General features: G+C 42.8%; 1 pseudogene; it reads right to left on the reverse strand.

Annotated features, from left to right (window-relative positions):
* Positions 1–279: 279 nt before the first annotated feature.
* Positions 280–13,193, reverse strand: LOC119806632 (annotated as a pseudogene).
* Between the last annotated feature and the right edge of the window lie 3,942 nt (positions 13,194–17,135).

Raw genomic sequence — 17,135 nt, forward strand, 5'->3', positions numbered from 1 at the left:
GGGGTGGGGTGTCTAATGACCTCTTCTGGCCTCATCAGGCATCAGTCACACAAATAAACACCCAGAAAGAAAGGAGGGATGGCACATAGACTCAGTGGGTGAGATTGATCAAATCAACACTTCCTTCTCTGTTGTTTGTTTGTTTGTTTGTTTTGTTTTGTTTTGTTGAAGACAGAATTTCTCTGTAGCTTTGGAGCCGGTCCTTGACCTCCATCTGTGGACCAGGCTGAGATCTGGAACTCACAGAGATCTGCCTGTCTCTGCTTCCCAAGCGCTGGAATTAAAGGCATGCGCCACCATCACCCAGCCAAATATCTCTTTTAATGAAGCTTGTTTCCCAAGCCTTGATATCTCTTAATTTTTGAGTTGAATCAATAAATGTTCCCACATACTTTCCAATGTCAGAAATTCTTTCAATACATTCAGTGCTACCAGTGTGAAAATGGAGACTTTACAAATTTTGTGCTTTAGGCTTTCTTTGGTGAGTTCGTTCATGTCTATAAAAACCTTGGGATAACAAAGATTTCTAAAATTCTTTATAAATGAAGGATTTATTCTCAAAATGGCTACTACAATGTCTCTTGAGAGCCCCCTAAAAACTAAAGGCTTTCCACACTGCACGCATAAGGCTTCTCTCCAGTGTGAGCTATTTCCCATCTTCTCTAAAATGAAAAAAAAAAAAACACAGAAGACTTTATCATGTTACTTGTAGCTTTTCTCCAAAGGGTTTTTCTCCAGTGTGTCTGCTTCAATGTATTTGAAGGGCTTTTCTCCAGTGTGTCTGCTTCCATGTATTTGAAGGGATCTTCTAGTACTAAAAGCCATATTGACTCAAAAGAATAACTTCTATTAGAACTTGATATTTCCCCAGGTGTTAGCATAAGCACTCTCTTGTGGTTTGATTTCTGTGAGCGCTAACGAAAAGAAGGCATTCTCATGTTACTTATTCATTCCACTACAAGTTAGTGCCAAATGAGATGTCTTCAAATAGCCACTCCCAAATGTCTTACATTCATAAGGTCTTTGGCTGCTGTGGTTTCTTTCACATTCTGGAGCCTCAAATAAACAACTATAAGCTTTCCCACACTGCTTACGTTCATAGGATTTTGCTGCACTAAGAGTTATTGAGAATTCTCAGAACTGAAAGCTTTCGCATGTTTCAAACACACATAGGGTTTCTTTCCATAGTGATTCCTTCCATGGCTTCAAAATGAAGAAAGAAGAAGCAAAAGCCTTCTCAGATGACTTACACTTGCAGGTTTTCTCTCCTGTATGCATTTTATTATGGAATTCAAAGGAACTGTACTCATTGAACATCTTCGCACATGGCTTCCATGTGTAGGATCTCTATCAAGTGTGGATTTTTTCATGCCTTTTATGGTTACCAAAATGAGCAAAAGTTTTTCCACAGTGCTTACACACATAGGGCTTCTCACCAGTGTGGATTCTCTCGTGTGTTTTTAAAGAACCGGAACAAGTGAAGTTTTTGCCACATTGTTTACAAACATAGGGATTCACACCACTGTGAGTTACTTTATGTTTTTGAAATTGATTCCAAAATGAGAAGGCATTCCCACACTCCTTACATATATAACGTTTTTCCCCAGTGTGATTTTGTTCATGTATATGAAGGTAACGAGAAGCAGTGAAGGCTTTTCCACATTGCTGACAGACATAGGGTTTCTCTCCAGTGTGGATACGTCTATGAATTTGAAAGTAAACAGAATGAAGAAAAGTTTTCCCACACTGCTCACACACATAGGGTTTCTCACCACTGTGAATTCTTGCATGTCTTCGAAGGCAAGCAGAACGAGAAAAAGTTTTCCCACAATGATTACACAGCAAAGCCTTCTCACAATTCGGATTCATCTTATGTCTTAGAAGGTTACCTAACCGAGCAAAGCCTTTCCCACACTGTTCACACACGTAGGGCTTCTTAACACTGTGAATCTTCTCATGCCTTTGTAAGGTACGGGGATGGGAGAAGCCTTTCCCACATTGCTTGCAAACATGAGAGTTTTTTGCATGGTCATGTTCTTCATTCCTTTGACCAGATCGGAGACAAAGAAGACCTTTACGGTCCTTATTTTTAGAAGGTTTCCCTGTAGTGTGAGCACTTTTATGTGTCTGAACGGACAGAGGAGAACTGGAGCTGCGTTTAAACCCCTTATGTTTATACAACTTCTGTTGATAGTTCTGGTCTTCATGAGGTTTCTGTCCTACATGGTTCAGGGGCACACCTAGAGATGAACGGCCAATGCTTCCTTCTCCACACACACGCTTTTCACGTGTGGCAAGTTCTGGACAAGATTTCAGGTTCACAAAAGGTTCTGGAATACAGCTGAGGATTTTTGCAGAATGGCGAGTTTCTTTATACTTAAAATATTTCTCTTCCAGTTGACTGCTGCAAGACAAGTGAAAAGCACATGACTAAGACTTTGTTTACTAATGAATGAACAAAAGAAATGTTGGTTTCATGCTGGGAAAAGTCTGTAAAATGTTTGGACTGCATGTTTTCCAAGACTATTGAGGGCAGCTACAATAGAAACAATGCTATTCATGTATGGTGCAGTATGTCTCTTTGAGAACATCAAATACTTACATAATATTTCAGCACAAATTTTAATCCAAATCTTATCCACATTTGGATGTGCAATAGTATCAATCAAAATCATGATTTTGTGTGTGTGTGTGTGTGTGTGTGTGTGTGTGTTTCAAAACAGGGCTTCACTTTGTAGCCCTGACTGTCCTGGAACTCACTCTATAAACAAGGTTTGCTTCAAACTCATAGAGACCCACCTATCTCTGCTTCCAGAGTGCAGGGATTAAAGGCATGCACCACCACCCATGCAATCTTTTATTTTTAAGCACATGCATGTTCATGAAATAAACTGTTATTCCCAATTAGGAAATTCTATTTTCTTTTCATTCCCAACTTGTCCCCATGGCTGCGGAGAAGTCAATACTGCATTAAGTTTTTAAACTGTTTTTACTGTGTTTGGGGGGTGTGCATGAGTGCTATTGTATTTGGGAATAGTTTAGAACAGCTTTCGGGAGTGGTTTTCTTCCATGTCAATGAAGCAGGGTCTCTCTTCGAAGTGCAGGGATTATAGCTATGTGTCCTTTTATGTGGGTTCTGGGAATTGAACACAGGCTGTTCTGATTGCATGGACTGCCCTAATGCTGGATAGACCATCTTTTGGTCCCAATATATACCATTTGAAGTGCTGAGGTGTGTCCTGGTTAGTTTTCAGTCAACTTAACACAATGTTGGATTATCTTCAAGGGGAAATCTCAATTGAGACAATGTCTCTGTTAGATTGTCTTTAGACAAATCTGTGGGGCATTTTTGTGATCAACCATCATTGTAGGACAGACTAGCCAATGGGAGGGGACAGGTGGTATTGTCCTATCCTCACCCCCGGCACCAGGCAATTATATAAGAAAAGAGTCTGAGCAAGCCCTGGAGAGTAAATCAGCAAGTAGTTTCCTCCATGGGTCTCTGTCTCAGTCAGTTTCTCTGCTCCTGCCCTGTCTTGAATTCCTGCTTTGGCTTCCCTTAATGATGGACTGTGGTCAGGAGATACAAGTCAAATAAAGCCTTAGCTCAGGCTGCATAGGAGAAAGCGAAGCCTCAGTTCCAGTGCACATCTTAGCATATTGGCGATGCCAGTAGGGCAGGAGACACACCCAGCATTGTAGCCAGTGTGTGATGGTACTGGCCTGAGAGCAGAGGGTAAGCTGTGTGCTGCTGCTGGCAGAGCTGGGGGAGTGGAGCTGTCCACGACCTTGGAAGCCCAGGAGATGGCGTGTCAATCAATTTCAGGCGTGGGACACTGAGTTACGGATACTGAAGGAGGTTGGTTTTGCTGTGCTTTGATTGTGACTATGTCCTGTTGCTTCCCTTTTAGAGTAAGAAATGATGTGTAACTTCTTTGTTAAATATTGCAGGGGCCCACATGTAAGAGATTTTTAACATTTTAAAGACACATTTGGTTTTGGAGGATGACTTACACTTTTAAACCGTTGAAATTTTATTTTTTACTTATTTTTTTGTTTTTTATTTTTTAATTTTTGGTTTTTCGAGACAGGGTTTTGCTGTAGTTTTAGAGCCTGTCCTGGAACTAGCTCTGTAGACCAGGCTGGCCTTGAACTCACAGAGATTCACCTGCCTTTGCCTCCCAAGTGCTGGGATTGAAGGCATGTGTCACCACCGCCCAGCCCATTGAAACTTTTTAAGACAGTTTAAAATTTTGTTTTAAATTATATTTATATATTCTATATGTTTTAAACTATATTTTGATATTAACATGTCATTGGATAAACAAATAGGAAAGTTTATGGGTAACAGAGCTGTGTTTGTGTCAAGTTGACAAGGGGTCAATTGTACTGGTCAATATTTTGCAAGCTTGCTGAAATGTAGAGTAATCTAAGTGAGCGTCAATTGAGAAAAGTGACCCTCCAGATTTGGCATGTAGGAATGATTGATGTGGAAGCAGCCAGCCTACAGAGTCAGTCTGGGGTTAATGGTCACATGATATACAAGACGCCAACCTGAGCAAGTCAAGGGGAGCAAGACAGTAAATAAAATCCCTCTACAGCCTTTGACTTCAGTTCACACCCATAGGCTGCTTGAGGTCATGCCCTGACTTCTCTTGATCATGGACCGCAGACTACAAGGTGTAGTTAACCCTTTCCTCCCCATGTTGCTTTGGCTCATGGTCTCCAGCACAGCGATACAAGGCCAAACAAAGACACTCTGTATGGCATAAAGTTTGTCTATATGAACTCTGAGAAAAAAATCAGCATTGTACCATTTTCAATACTGCAATATTTGACAACTTCTAGTGCTGATGTTTAAGACACAAATTTTGAGAGACGTTTTCTTGAGATGAAATTGGTCTGATGCTGGATATCAAATACATCTTTTATGTCTTAGTAAACTGCTATTGGACCAGCACTCTGAAACATGGCTTTCTCTTTGGAAACAAATTACCTTAGTTTTCTCCAGAGATCTTCATACTCTTTTACAACCTTCTGTTTGCCCGACTTCTTTCCTAGAATGCAGAAAAAAATTACCAATTATTAATTATAGAGAAAATATTGGATGCCAGCTAGAGTCATGAATTAAGTGACATATTCACCCCCACCCCTTCCCATAATCCAGTTCATACATCAGCACGGATAAACTAGAGACACTCGTCCTGTGATGGACTAGAAAAGGCAATGCTCAGGTACCTAGAGAAGCCAGGTTCCTCAAGGTTTCCTGCATCACATCTTTGTACAGCTGCTTCTGGGATGGATCCAGCAGAGCCCACTCCTCCCGGGTGAACTTCACAGTCACATCCTCAAAGGTCACTGGCTCCTAAAAGCACACATATATATTTCCAGGACAGTCAGCCTCATGGTATGGAGATGCACACAGGACTAATAAGAAGTTGACACGACACTATGTTCCACAAGTGTTGAAGTTGTCTTGGTCATCACACTGCACTGCTCATACAGACTAATATTCCCCAAACACAAATGCTGCAAGTGAACTGGAGCTTTCTGGGAAGGAGACATCAGGACAGCACGAGCTCTGGTGCAGATACTTTTGTTAGTTTCTTCTCCTGCCCTGCATCTTCCCAACAATTTTCATCACAAATTCCGACTTCTACTGCCCACCAGCTGTCCTTTAAAAAAAAATGTGCTTAGAAAAATGCCCTACAAAGCAGTTCTCCTGGTGTCTCGGAAATCTAGAGTGAGTCCTTCACCCCATACCTGCAAAGAGTAAGGTAGATTTCTCAGTTGATGACAACTATACCCCAAGTTAAAAATATCAATACCTGTTCTCCCTAGGAATCTTAGCAATAATTTCACATGGTAATCAGAGGATTGCAATCTGGTTAGAATCCAGCATATTCTTTAGATTATGATTCTGCATTGCCTGGATTGGTAGACAGTATTTGTTTTTTGTTTTTAAGATTTTTTTAAATTTTATTATGTATAGAGCATTCTGCATGCATGTATGCCTGCAGGCAAGAAGAAGTCACCAGATCACATTACAGATGGTTGTGAGCTACCATGTGGTTGACAGGAATTGAACCCAGGACTTCTGGAAAGGCAGTCAGAACTCTTAACCCCTAAGCTATCTCTCCAGACCCAGTAGACACTATGTGTACATCATTCTAAAACCTTGATCCTGGTGTATTGTGTGTGGAGAGCATGAGCGTAGCGAGCGAGTGTGAACATGGTGTGAACATGCCACAGTGCTCTAGTGAAGATCAGCAACAACTTGTGGGACTTGGTTTTCTCTTCCTATCTTAGCAAGGGTTCTAGAGATTCACTTCTGCCCACCATGGTTGCATAGCAAGTGCCTTTCCCTGCTGAGGTGGTTAATACTTCTTCTTATAACTGGTTAGAAACCTGAATACTTGTTCTGTAATTGCACTAAAGGCCAGTATTACAAAGTATGTATCTGGGTTCTTTGGTTTGTCCTTGGTCAAACACCAAATAGGCCCCCTGATAAGTAATTCCTTTTATTAGTGTCCTATTTTACTTCCTGTTGTTGTATCACCATGACCAAACATAACTTGGACAGGAAAGTGATTATATGGATTACAGTTCACAATCAGCCAAGGCAGAAGACTCAAGTAAGCAGCATGCAGGCAGGAACTGAGACAGAGAGAAGAGATGAACACTGCTCACTGGCTTGCTGTGCTATCCTCCCTGTACAAGTCAGGCTCCATTGATCTGGAATGGCAACAGCCACATTGGAGCAGGCCCTCCTACATCAATTAACAATCAAGGAAATGCCCTGATGACAAGTGAACAGGTCAAATTGGTGGAGCCAGATCCGCAACTGAGATTCCTCTTCTCAGGTGTTCAGTCTTACTAGCCCATCACTCTGTTATTTTGTGTTTTGTTGTTGTTGTTTTGAGAAAGGCGCTGGATAATGAAACAATCAAAATATGGCACATATTCTTAGACAAAGGTCTAGTTCACCAACATCTCACCTCTAAAATTTCTAAAACACATTCAAAGTAAAATATTTACCAAAGCTATTAACTGCACTGAATGCCTATAATAAATGTCTAAAACCAGTTCCCTCCACAGTGCACTTTGCTCACTCCCGGAAACCACAGGTCATCAACTAAGGGGTAACAGATCGCATTCTGAATGGATTTAAGTCCCACTCCGCAAGAGGAAAACCACATCTGGTCCTGTAAATCTGACCAAGAACTGAAGAAGTCCTAGACCTGAGAAGAAAATCTACTATTTTGCTGTGAGCTAACACTTTCAAAATGACTATCTTAGTCTCATGAGAGATGTTTCTGTGTGCATTGGACATGCCTTAGGAACCCACAACTGGTCAATGTGAACTGAATGACTGTGTGTGTGTATGGTGTGCTCCGGCAAGAATGGATATCCACAACACACCTCTATCCCCACCCCGGTCCCTCAGGCTCAGGGAACATTGAGGAGGAAGGGGCAGGATGATTGTAATGCTGTGCCTACTGAGCATGACAGGACTACACTCTAAAATAACAGCACCTGTGTTTGTCTGCACAAGATCAAGCAAGTCAACATTCCAGCATTATTTGAGGAGCTATCGTCAATTAAAGGCTGCTAGGAAGGGAGAGTCAGTTTGCTTTAAAGGTATGGCCCTCTGTAAATCAACTATGCTCTAGGGCATGGCCTTGCAAGCATGCATAAAAGACCAACAGAAACTGAACATTTTTAGCAGTAGATTAAAAATAAATAAATAAATAAATAAATAAATAAATAAATAAATAAAAAGATAAAATGTTTAGTGGAGTATGGAGGGACAGAGAAGTTAGGAGAAAGAATGAGGTTTATATGAATATGTTCAAATGTATTGTCTACATGTATACAATTCTAAAAGCATAAATAAAAAAATAGTACCTTTAAAAATAAAAAAGCCGGGTGGTGGTGGCACATTAATCCTAGCCCTTGGGGGCCAAAGGCAGATGGATCTCTGTGAGTTTGAGGCCAGCCTGGTCTACAAAGCAAGTTTCAGGACAATCAGAACAGTTACACAGAGAGAAACCTTGTCTCAAAGAACAAAAACAAAATAACAACAAAATAAATAAAGCCAAAACCAAATCCTTGCTCCATGCTTCTAGGGGTCAGGGCAGTATCCATGTCCTTGCATCTTAGCTTTCTGCATTGTTCCTATTCAAGCTCATGCCCTTAACTGGACTCAATTTAGATTAAGACTCATTAAGACAATAAATAATAATCAATTAACAGGCTAGCATAAAAACTGACAAATCATACTCTAAGTGAAAGCCATAAAAACTTTGAGAGTTATCTTTATAACACCTATGTGTACATAAATATTGTCCATTTGTGCTCATATCTCTTTTTTTTTTTTTTTTTTTGGTTTTTCGAGACAGGGTTTCTCTGCAGCTTTAGAGCCTGTCCTGGAGCTAGCTCTTGTAGACCAGGCTGTTCTCGAACTCACAGAGATCCGCCTGCCTCTGCCTCCCGAGTGCTGGGATTAAAGGCGTGCGCCACCACCGCCCGGCTTGTGCTCATATCTTTATATTGTAAACACAGTACCAAATACGCTTGTAAGATGACTGAGTCTCAGCTGGAGAGATGGTTCAATAGCACTTGCTGCCTTTGCGGAGGACCTCAGTTTGAATCTCAACACCTACATTGCGTGGCCTGTAACTCATTACCTCCAGGAACCCCAAGATCTCTAACCTTGCCTACATATTTAAAAAAATAATAATTGTAATTCAAAATAGCTAGACAAAGACTAGTGAGTCCTCGCATAAATTACAACTCTGAAATTAGCCCAAAGTCCTTCTACTTTACAATGTAAAGTCGTTATGATAGGCTAATTGAAGAAACAGCATTGACAAGGGGCATAAGGTGTTATTTTCTTTTTCTTTTTTACAAGACTTTAGTTTTATTTCGTGTGTGTGTGTATGAATGAGAGTGCAATGTTTGTTATGCCCAAGTTACTGATCCCCACAAAGAAACTCCACAGAACCAGATTCTGATGTAAAGAACATCAATGCAGTCCGCACCAAGGCAGTGCACACCAAGGCAGTGCACACCAATGCAATGCACACTAATACAGTGCGTACCAATGCAGTACACACCAATGCAGTGCACACCAAGGCAGTGCATACCAAGAAAGTGAATACCAATGCAGTGGGTGAGAAAAGTGCAGTGGCAAGCCTGGGGAAGGGGGGAACTTTTAAAGGAGAAATGCCATAACCAGGGAAGTTCATGTCTTGTTGTCTTGGGATTGGGTAAGGAGGGAATAGGGTAAGGTAGTTTCTGAAACCATTGGGCATTTTTGGGCAAGAAAAACCCAACAAAGAGACATTAATAATTGACAAGGTATCTTCAAGTACAAGATGCCTTCTAGAAACATCTGGACCTCTTTAAATTTTATAACCCTTCTCCCTAACTCCTTAACTGGCTAATTTCAGGGTATCTGCTTAAATTTCGCTATGACAGCACATTTCTGGAGCTGGGATCAGCTTCCGTTCATTACATGGCTTAAGATGAAGCCCTTTCTTTAAAATCAAGATTGCAAAGTCAGGCCCTCACATGTTCTCAGAGGCCAGGAAAGGGTGTCCGATCTCCCTGGGCCCAGAGTTTCAGCAATTTTGAGTTACTAGATATGTGTGTTGCAAAAAGAACCTGGGACCTCTGAAAAAGCAGTATGAGCTCCAAAATGCTCATTATCTCTCCAGGCTTAAAAAACATGAATTTTTAAACTCAGTGTTGTAATGGTCTATCCTGTCCCTTTAAGAGAAAAGCCCCGCCCACTCCCTCTCCCCCTCCTCCACAGAGGCAAGTGGTCTTCCTTTGAGCCCCTTCCTTTTCATTCCTCTCCTGAAGAGGTAACTTCTCCTCTCCTCTCCTCTCCCCGCCACTCTCCTCCCTCTCTCTCTCTCTCTCTCTCTCTCTCTCTCTCTCTCTCTCTCTCTCTCTCTCTCTCTCTCTCTCTCCTTTTTCTTTTTCTTTTTTCTTTTTTCTTTTTTTTTTTGGTTTTTCGAGACAAGGTTTCTCTGCGGCTTTGGAGCCTGTCCTGGAACTAGCTCTTGTAGACCAGGCTGGTCTCGAACTCACAGAGATCCGCCTGCCTCTGCCTCCCGAGTGCTGAAATTAAAGACGTGCGCCACCACCGCCCGGCTTCTCTTCTTTTTCTTCTTCCCTTCCCCCTTTCCCTTTCCTGTCCATAACCCACTAAATAAATATCCAACCTCACTCTGCATGGCGTGCTTATCCGTCTCTGTCTCTCCCCCACCATGTGGCTCCCTGCCATGGACCTTCTGGTCCTCGTGGCCTGCCACTGCACCCCTCAGGGAACCAGAACTGCAGCATTTTATCTAAACCATAACAAATATGACCATCTTGGGAGAAACAAAAATGAAATATCTTGGGATGTTAGAAACTGATATGGTTTCTGTTAAGTTAGGAGTGTAGCCCCCAGTCCCTCGCATTCATCCTAGCCCCCAGGTCTGGGAGTTGTATTGGTCTGGACTCCAAATCTCGGCATGGGGGTCAGGACTACTCCCAGCGCTTGGGAGGCATAGGCAAGTGTACCTCTGTGAGTTCAAGGCCAGCCTAGTCTACAAGAGCTAGTTCAGCTCCAAAGCTACAGAGAAACCCTGTCTCGAAAAACCAAATAAATAAATAAATAATATTAAAATAAATAAACCAACAAACAAAAAACTAGCTCTTGTACGGTGTGTTCCTCCAAAATGAAATGTTATCCCCAAGCAGGTAAACAAAATGTCACAAATCCAGAAAGAACAGAAACTTGGAAGGCTGTGGAGCATCCCAACCAGCTGTATAAAAGAGTAAAAAAAAAAAACCCTGGGGTGGAGCCTCTGTCCAGCCAAACTGCTGGAAGAGATGTTGGCCAAGTGGCTTTGTGGAAGCTGAGAGGAACTGAAGAGATGAAGGGTGGAGGGGGCCAGGAGTCTTCCCCCAGGCTGGGACGGGCTTTCTGCTGAAGCAGCTTCTTTTGAGTTGTTTCTGCTGTTTGCAAGCCTCCTCCGTAGTTCTGTTAGTAGCCCCAAAATAAACACACATTGGCTCACCAACCGGACTCTGGTTCAATAATATTTTGGACTATTCTGGGCTCCTTTCTAAGGTGAATAGATGTGCACTGGATTGAGTATCCCCAGAAAAATTCTGTCACGTAGCAGCTCTAAGCCCAGTCTGAGTGGTTCTGTGAGGCTCCACCACCCCTACATTCCAAGGCAGTGAGAGATTTAGCACATGGACTCTGTGCTTTCAACTCCCCAGAAGGAAGAAACCACAACATGAACAAGACAGAGACACTAAATGCTATGTGCTTTTGTCGCCTTCCAAGTCAAAAAAAAAAAAAAAGTTTTGTTTGCTTGTTTTTAAAGCTCAAGGACAATTTTATTAATGTTTAAATGAAAACCTGCAGGGCAAGCAAGCTGTAAACTATCAGTACAGCACAGAGGAAGGGAATGGAGCAGAGAAGGAAGAAGGCCATACCACCATTCTAAATTGTCAAGGACCTCCGCCACATGGTGGGCAATCAGCTACAAAGCAGAGATGGAGGCTTTAGTGAAAGAATGGGGAAGCCAAAATAATAGGAGGAAAGCCTGAAGCATTATAGAAAGCTTTTTAGCAGAGTCAGAAAGAAAAACGGGAAATATTACCCTCCTCCGAACCATTCTGAAATGTTCGGGATGCATGAACTACTCCAGTATTTCTCAACCTGTGATCTTAACCTTTTGGGGATTGAACGACCCTTTCACGGGGGTTGCATATCAGATATCCTGAATATCAGATATTTACATTATGATTCATAACAGTAGCAAAATTATAGTTCTGAAGTAGCATCGAAAATAATTTTATGCTTGGGGGGGTCACCACAGCATGAGGAACTGTATTAAAGGGTCACAGCATTGGCAAGGTTGAGAATCAGTGAGCTACTATCAAAGAGAATTCCATTAGCAAAGTTCCTAAGTGCCTGGTTTTTCTTTTCTTTTTTCTTTTCTTTCTTTTAAAAAGCAAACTTAAATCTCTAACGTATCAGTTAAGTTTCTTGAGAATAAATAAGCCCCTGGAGAGTGCGTGTGCTTCACGTGTAGAAACAATATTGTCCGGGTATCAAAAATACCCTCCCCCAAACACAGACACAGACGCGGTCAAATCACAAAAATAGGTGTAACTTCTTGGTGGCTACCTATGTGTAAACACGTCCCTCAGACCCTCGGGCACTCAAGCTTCCTACTGGAAAGGTTCCTCGCTTTTCCAATAAATCGGTCCCAGTTCATGGAGATCGTGTCTGCCTCATTTTTTCACACCGAGAGTCACAGGCGCTCTTGGTATCTGCGCCCTGAGACACTCACTGCAAGGGGTGTGGCGAGGTTTTACGAAGAGCGCAGCAAATCCAGTGTCCTAACCTTCACCATCCACGCAGGTCCTCTACCCCCTCCCCACACACCCTACACATGAGCCCCAGTCCGAATCCCACTGTTCCCCACGACTCTTTGCCCTGCGGGTGTTCGGTTGACCCGACACGCAGCAGCACTGAGCGCTCAACAAGGGACAGGACGCAACTCTACCTGATCACCCAGCTCCACCCAGGGGGACCCGGGCAGCGCGGCCCAGCGGAGTCCAAAGTTGCAGACTCAGCTGCTTTGGAAAGCCAGGTCTCCTTGAGGATTCTGTACATAGTATCCACCTTCCCTACATCCAAGATGTGGGCCAAACTTACCATTTCCAGCCACGGAGTGCTCTGGTGTCCTCCTCCCGCTCTGTCAGTGAAGGCGCTTTGATATATAGGCCTGGGATCTAGGATCTGCTTATAAAGAATACACAAGTCCCTAATGTGGAGGTGAGGGGTGGGGGATGGGCAAGGAAACTAACGGACCTTGGTCAGGCAGCTTCCCGCACCTAAGAAACAGATTCCTCATTGGCCAGTTCATACACTCGAATAATTTTCTGATAGGCCAATGAGTTCTTGCTTCAGGTCCTGGAACTCTAGTGACAGGAGACACAAGCTTTTTCTAGGCCCTAGCTTTTCATCCCTGTCTGGAGGAAATAATTCCTATTATTTAAGCATAATTTGTCCTGGCTTCCACTTGCTCAGAACAATTCCTACTTCTTCCCCCTCAGAGTGCTGTGACAGAAAGAGTTTAAGAATTCCAGACTCGGTGACCATGGAGACAACTCAAAGCGCTGCCTTGAATAGGCTGGTCCTGCTGGAGAAGGAGGGCGGGCCTCATTAACGGAAATGCCCTGCCCCCATCACCCCACAACCCCACCACCAACTTGCCCTAGACTTAAGCAAACCTTCCACCCAAGGAATTTACAAAAACAGGCAATCTGGTTTACCTTTCACCCTGCAATTAACAGGGAGAAAGAAAGAGAGAGAGAGAGAGAGAGAGAGAGAGAGAGAGAGAGAGAGAGAGAGAGAGAGAGAGAGAGAGAGAGAGAGAGAGAGAAAAGAAAGAAAGAAAGAAAGAAAGAAAGAAAGAAGAAAGAAAAAGAAAGAAAGAAAGAAAAGAAAAGAAAGAAAAGAAGAGAAGAGAAAGAAAAGAGAAAGAATATCAGCTTGCCCAGAAAACCAGTTTCTGAGCTCTTGAAGCCAGGACATCCCCACCCCCACCTCTATTCCAAAAATTGATTCTCAGCCCCTGCACGGTGTGTTCAGGTTTGGAGGTCTCAGTTTCTCAGGCTAATAAAAGTCTACTCTCACCTGCGCAGTGGCAGCACAAGTCTTTAATCCCAGCACTCTGGAGGCAGGACATTCTGTGTTTGAGGCATTCTGTTTTACAGACTGAGATCCAGGACAGCCAGGGCTACACAGAGAAAGCCTGCCTTGGGGCAGGGGTGGGGGAGGCAGTTTGCTCTTGCTGTTTTGAGTTTATTATTCATTTTTGTTTGCTGATTTCTTACTACACTGATATTTTCTCACCTCCGAATTTAAAATTAGTCAGGTGCCCAGGGCTTTCTCAATCCCATATTCAATCAATAACTCAAAAACACACAAGCAAGCAATGACAATTATTCAAGTCAGGGAAAAAGCAGAATTTATAGTGAAAAACTGGCCTCAAATAAAAACAAGAATCACTGTTCGGTGTCAAACCCAGAACAAAAAGGCTAACTGAGGTGCCTGTTAATGTACTAAAGCAGTCACTGTCTGCCGGGTTTTCTCAGCATCTCTCAGTAGCTGTTTGAGTCTTCCTGGCTGGCATACCCATGTGCCACCCTAAAGGACACCCCAAGGACTGAGGTGGTCCATGAGGCAAAGCCAGGTAACTTTGCCCACTTCCTGTAATGGATCCATGTCTTCTCATAGGCAGAATTTTCCCTTCCTCTTTCTCTGAGCATTGTTCACTGTTTTACTGTCTGGAGATCTGGCCCCACACTCACAGAGATCCTCCTGAGTGTTGAGATTAAAGGCATATACCACCATTGCTTGACTTTATATAGCCTATGACAATATGGACTGGCCCCTCCTCTTTAAATTAATAATCAAGAGCCCAAGTCTATCCTCTGGCAAATCTGACCTGGATGATCAGTTGGGGCTTTCATCTCAGATAACCCTAGGCTGTGATGAGTTGATAATGTTAATTAGGACACAGTCTTTCTTTGCACCCTGGCCATTGTTTTGTATGCTGCCTAGGTGGAGGAAGGGACTTCACTCTTTTCTCTGCCATCCGGATTCTTTTTTGTAATAATATTGATGTTTCAGTCTCCAGTCCTTATTCTCTGGCCAAAGTCACGCTGGGGAGAAAAAAAAATAATCTCTTTTTTCTGCTTTTCACCATTACTTGTCTCCTTAATTGGCTTACCCAGTGCTAGTGGCTCAGGCTCTAACCACAATGAGTCTAGAAACCACTCTGAAGCAGGAGGTACCTCCTGCAAACGTTAACCACAAGCTGCAGCCCTAAACCACTTCTGGTCCCGCTCAAGGATACAGAGGCATCTGTCTGCCCTGGAGTTGGCAGGCATGGGGAGCACTGGTCACACAAGCTGACCACAGGCTGGTCCAAAAGGCTATGACAGGAGCCCCACACAGAAGCAGACACAGGAAACCACGAGCAAGTATCCACAGCCTGAGTCTGAGTCGAGCTACACATTTGATTGTCCAGCATGTGCAGCTGCCGGGCATGATGGAGCAAGGAATGAGAAGTAAAAGTTTTTGTAAACACATTCCAGGATAAGAGAGATCAAGAGAAATGCCTGTTTGTAGCTTCGGTTCTCAGCAAGGAGAAGCAGAGGACGTGAAATACCCTTCTACCCAAGCCACTGGCGTAGTAGATTTTAATTCCATCTCTTTCTGTTTACTGAGGCAGAGACTGTGGGGTGTGATCCATCCCTGCTGCCAGAAAATGGAGACAGAGACACCATCTCTTCCTGTTCTAACAACTCTGTGCAGGTAAGCTCTGTAGATTTTGTTTTACTTTATTGTTATTGTTTCAGGTGGCTCATGGATGGAATGGAAGGCTTCCACACCTTGGAGAGTTTGGCGAGCTTTACTGATGCTTCAGGAATCAGAGAAACCAGGAGAGATGGGGGTGCCTGAAGATGCTCTACACTGTCTGGAGGGAGTTTGCTCTATAAGTTTTTCTTTCTTTTCTTCTTTTTTTTCTTTTTTTTCTGTAATGGTCTGGAAGGACCTAATGTTTCTCTGTGCAGATATGTCTCCACGTATTATGTCATGACATTGTAGCCTATATCCTACAATCTATTGTTTGTCCATCTACCAAGAAGGTTTTCCTTTGTGAGTCTGGTTATTGAAAAGAAGACCAGAAACAGAAGTTAAAACAAACAACCCAACTGACACTGGGTTTAGTGGTCCAAGTCTTTAAACACAGCACTCAGGACGCAGAGGCAGCCAAATCTCTGAGATCAAGGCAAGCCTGGTCTACCGAGGGAGTTCCAGGACAACCAGGGCTGGAAACCTGTCACAAGCAAGCAAGCAAGCAAACAAACAAATAAAAGGGGCAGGAGAAGTGGCTCAGCAGTTAAGATCACTGGCTGCTCTTCCAAAGCTCACAACTGCCTGTAACTACAGTTCCAGGGGGTCTGACATTCAAACACAGGCAGAACACCAATGCACATAAGATAAAAATTAGAAAAAATTCTACCTCTGGGCTTTCTAAGTAAATTCTATTTTTTAAAAAATCTTGGCATGAAGCCTGATGGCTTGAGTTTCATCCCTGACACTGACAGGGAGGTGGAAGGAGAGAGCCAGGATCTGACCTCCACATACATGCTATACCATGCATGACTGCACACATGAATCATGCACAGTCACACAAAAATAATAACCTTTTGATTTGTTTGTTTTTTTAATAAAATAAAAATTTAAGGAGAAATGCCAAATTAAGAGATAGAAAGTTTGCCTGAGTCATAGAATTATGGTCTCCTAGGGGCTGGAGAGGTGGTTCAGTGGTTAGAGCACTGGCTGTTCTTTCAGAGGACTCGGGGTCAGTCCCCAGCACCCTCACAGACAGGTAGCTTACACCTGTCTGTAACTCTAGTTCCAGGGATCTGGCATTCTCACACAGACATACATGCATAAAAACAATAAATAATAATAATAAAGAGATTTATTTAAAAAAAAAGAATGGGGGGTGGTGGTGCACACTTTTAAACCCAGCACTTAGGAGGCAAAGGCAGGAGTATCTCAGTAAATTTGAGGTCAACCTAATCTACAAAGTGAGTTCCAGGACAACCAGGACTGTTACTGGTCTCCTGTTCTGTGTTTGAAAGAAGTTCCTTTAATTTATAATCTATTGCTAGTAAGGGATTCCTAAGGGGGGGGGGATATTCAAATAATGTTATAAAGGGATAAAAAGGAAATTAGAATTAGAAGCTTAGATGGGGTGAGTAGGCAGAGAGATGGATTGAATATCGAAAGGGAACACTAACACTGAAGATCTTTTGAAAAGCCAAATCAAAACTACTATTATAGATGCTTCCTAAAATATATACATATATAAGAGGCACTTAAATGCAGTTAGCACATAAAAGACAATGTCCCAACTTGACATCATAGTCTACCAAATAAAACCCCAGGACTAAGAATGTGTTACATCTTTTTGAGCCATTTGCCAAAGAGGACCCATAGACCCTGTTGGAACATGGTCCAAGGATGAAAT

This window comes from Arvicola amphibius, chromosome 2 (assembly GCF_903992535.2).
Source record: "Arvicola amphibius chromosome 2, mArvAmp1.2, whole genome shotgun sequence".
In the NCBI taxonomy this organism is placed as follows: Eukaryota; Metazoa; Chordata; class Mammalia; order Rodentia; family Cricetidae; genus Arvicola; species Arvicola amphibius.